This window comes from Cyprinodon variegatus, unplaced genomic scaffold (genome assembly GCF_000732505.1).
Source record: "Cyprinodon variegatus isolate N-32 unplaced genomic scaffold, C_variegatus-1.0 Scaffold50, whole genome shotgun sequence".
NCBI classification, from domain to species: Eukaryota; Metazoa; Chordata; class Actinopteri; order Cyprinodontiformes; family Cyprinodontidae; genus Cyprinodon; species Cyprinodon variegatus.
The window spans coordinates 1,584,449-1,588,542 of record NW_015150503.1 but is presented as its reverse complement, the minus strand read 5'-3'; the positions used below and the strand labels follow the sequence as shown (position 1 = coordinate 1,588,542).

The following is a 4,094-nucleotide window of genomic DNA, read 5'->3' as shown; positions in this document are numbered from 1 at the left end:
TTTTATTTCAAGTGGCATTAAAAAGTCTTGAATTTAACTTGCCTTATGCTGTAGGAACCCTGCTCAATAAAGATGATTTTTAATTTTCTGTTGAGCTATAGAGAAGCAAATAATGACCATTTACTATTAAACTGATCACCAAATGTAGATGACTGTCATCTGAACATCGAATTTACTAGTGTAGGTGAATGAGTGACAGAATGTAAGAAATCTAATCTTCTTCCTCTGATGTTTGCCTCATTTTGATTTGATTGGCTGGTTGATTGAACTTGTCTAAACAAAGGAAAGGTTTTATCCGTGGGTCAATGCTAGGAATACAAGTCCACCAGAGGCGCTGACAGCAGCTGTCATGTTTTGGGGAACAGAGAGGGAATTTATTCTGCATCCCGCCTCTTTTCCAAGGTGAATTCCTTCCAGATCTTCCAGACCAGCCGTATCAGAGTTTTCTGTTGAGGCAGACTCTCATACCTTCCCTCCGCTTCCAGGCTGCTTGTGGTCAGACACAGCTGCAGATTGAAAATGTAAACACTCACATTGGTGTTCAGGACTTGGTTTCAACTGTAGGGAGGCTTTCAAACTTCACGTCATGTCAGTCACACCCTCGGCTATTTGCAAAATGGCCCCCTCATGGCGGAAAGGCCTGTTTATTTCTCTTTAAACAAGTGACCACACACACAAAGAGGGTGCCTAATTCTGCATGCTCAGCTTTTACAGATATGTTTCCCTTCATCTGGTGAGACTGAGTTTAAAAGCGGTCAACTGTATGCACAAGCAACGGAGAAGAAATGGTTTCATTAGACAAAGATCAACTCATTAAGCTCAGTCAGAAGGTCATTTATGGAAATTCACAAATTCACAGTGTGTAAATATAGTGTGTTTCATAGAGTTCAAATTTAAATGTCTGAGAAATAAAAAATAAAAACACTTTCATTGTCTAATTCTGTGATAAATGACAGTAATTTTAAGCAAAAAATTAGCATCTTTATTAATAAAAAGGGACCAATTACAATAATAACGAGAGTTATTTCCTACAAATGTGCCAGATTTAAGATTGTTTTCTTAATTTAGTGCCAAGCAGGTTGATTTGCCGCCAATTTAAACAAGTAAATAAGATGATATGCCAGTAGAATGAGTATATTTGCCTTTAAAATGAGATTATTTTATATTATTTTTCTTGAAATTAAAATAGAGGTACTTCCAGAAAGCTCTAAAGTGTTAAGAGATTGTTTTTAGCTTCATCAATGAGCTTTGAAGGGAGGACATGAGGAAGACTCATATCTGCGGGTAAAAATACTTTAATATTTTAATACTTTTCACCAACAGTAAAGTTTGTTTAGATGTTGGCATTCATGCGAACAGATCCTCTAGTCCAGTTTCAAATGAATTAATATGAAGCCAGCAGGCCCCTTTAAAGCCCAGCAGTAAAAAAATGACAATTTCTAAATATTTTTTAATTTGTCAAAAATGAAAAACAAAAAGGTTTCTCTAAAATTTTTAAAATTTTGAATTGACAAAGGCTTCCTGGTTTAAAAAACGTTTTTACCTTTACAGGTATGACAGGATGAAGATGCTCGCAGTATCAACTTTTAGATCTCTTCTTAGTGGTCTAAACTTGTCTAAAAAGTTTTGTCAGCTTTTTCAGACTGATTTTTCTTTTTATAGTGAAGTAGAAGCCAGAATAATTAAAGACGGCACTGACTGCACTACCTTTATCAAGTAAGGGTTTAACTTACCTCAAAAACTCTGCTTCCTTGAATACATTCAGATGGTTGATAGCCAAGATGGTTCACCTTTATCCTTGGATTAAATAATAGAAAAAGAAGTCTCCACTCCCCATACAGGTGGGATTATAAGTAATGTAACAGACGAGATGATCTAAACTGTACATTTTGTGTTTAGAGAAAAATACACAGATTGAATGGCTATAATATCACCTCATGAGGATCGGCTTCCTCTAGTTTGTAATCTGAATCCTCCCAAACACTAGGAGGCACTGTGGTTTAATCAAAGCCAGGTATAAATAATAAATGTGATTTTAAAAAGCATAAATGTGTTAACCTGACTCCACCAGATGGATTTGCTCCGCATATCCATCTGGAAACCTTCCCTTGAAGTAATTTTGGGAAGGGGGGAAAATACTGGTTAGCTGATTGGCCTATGTTGGTGATAGATGGGCCAAATAAACCAATCAGATCAACGAAGCATATGACGTACTAACAGAGCGACGACGAAGAGGAGCCAATTGATAGATCAAACTCTTGCCGAAACCAGTCGGGAGAAGAGCAAAAACATCTTTTCCTCTGAGAAAAGCCTCCAGAGCAGTGTTTTGCTCTTCTTTCAGTGAAGAAATACTCTGTAATTCCGATAAAACTTGCTCAATAGCCACGCTAACGCTAATTTCTGAAGCCGCCATGTTCTTTAGACTGAACTGTCGCGCTTCTTGTTGCGTCACACCTCAACCCGCCTCAAAGCCAACGCTGATTGGACGTTCGTTTGGTGAACGGCTCCAAATTTTCTTTAACGGAGAGTCTCCAGACTGATCTGCGAGTGAAACCTTGAAAGCTCGCAAGATCAGGATGGTCTCACAAGGCTATAAATGTGTAGGTTTAATTAGGAAATAGCCTTAAGTACTAAGGTACCTCATGGCTTGAGATAAAAGCTCCTAATAAGAATAGGAACTATTTTATTAATCCCTTGCAGGAAATTCTTTTCTTGCAGTGCACCCATTTAAAGAAGAGAGAGAGCAAAATAAAATATATAATAAGACAGATTAAAGTAATTAAAATAACACCCGTCCCCTATAAACGGTTCCCATATAATAGAAAATAATTAAATGCTTGTTGGATCCTTTACTGCAAAAAAAATTAGATCTAAAAAAAGTGCATTTTTTTCTTGAATTGACAATGTAACAAGACAATTTACATCTAAAATAATAAAAAACAATTATATTGCCTTATTCCAAGTTCATATTATCTAATTATCTTATTTTAAGAGAAAAAAAATCTCATTCCATTGGCAAAACATCTTTACCTACTAAAATTAAGGGTAAATACACTTCATTTAAAATAGTTTTACTTATTTCTAGATCATTTTTGCAGTGTTCATGGTTTCCAGTCCACTATTTCTTTTTTTGTGTGCATTTTTAAGATTTATTTTGCTTGTTTAAAAAAAAAAGCCTTCTATCAGACCTCTGACTTGCATTTTCCTGACCTTATGTCTGAGGGAACAGATTGCCTTTAGGCCAGAGGTAACGCAGCTCTGCTGAGCATTAATTGGCTGATTAACATGAGGACAGTTTAGCACTTCACTGTACCGCACTCAGCCCATTAATCAAGAGCGCGGCCGTGCCAGCTGAACCGCTGCCAACGGGCCCGTACAGACCGCTTTAAAGAGAGCTAGAAGAGGTTTGGGTTCAACACAGCTGAAAGCGAGACGTTATCCACTCTTTGGCCAGACAAAGTACTGCACTGTGTAAAGTGGGCCCTGTAAAGGAGGAACAAAATGAAACCACGTTGTAAAGCAGCAGGATTGTAGAGTTCAGGCGCTTACAAGACTAAAAAGGACAACAAAAATCTTTTCTTGAGGGTTTAAATAACAGAGGCAGCATTCTGGACTATGATGGAGAAATTTAGATCTCAGTTGCTCCTTTTTTTTCACTAAACTTCTCAGATTTCAAGACTTGAATTAGACAGTCTAAGAAATGTCAGCTTTTCATTACTAACCACACAAGTTTCTCCCCTTTCATTTCATCACACCAGGAGATCACATAGAGCCAGGAGCCTCAAACACATCAGTTTGGTTGCACCATCTCAGGCACAGCTGAGTTTCTTTCTTTCACCTCTGCTGTGGATGGTGTGATCTAAATAGTGATATTTCTCTGAGACAGAAGTGAAGTGATATATATCTTAACAGAACTGTTACTCCATATTTTTCACTTGTCGAACATGTTTGGCTTTATATAGAACCCTGCAAATGTATTCATGCATCCCTTAACTTCACATTACTACTATATGATAAAAAGATGCATAATAATCTGGAGTGAAAACATAATATGTGGTTTTAAAGATGCGACGTTTGTCGATCACATAAAATCC

At 37.0% G+C, this 4,094-nt stretch overlaps 1 protein-coding gene across 1 annotated transcript in view; it reads left to right on the top strand.

Moving 5' to 3' along the window:
- LOC107082324 (protoheme IX farnesyltransferase, mitochondrial-like) overlaps positions 1–4,094 on the top strand; it is a 43,901-nt gene that overhangs the window by 34,435 nt on the left and 5,372 nt on the right. The window lies entirely within an intron of this gene.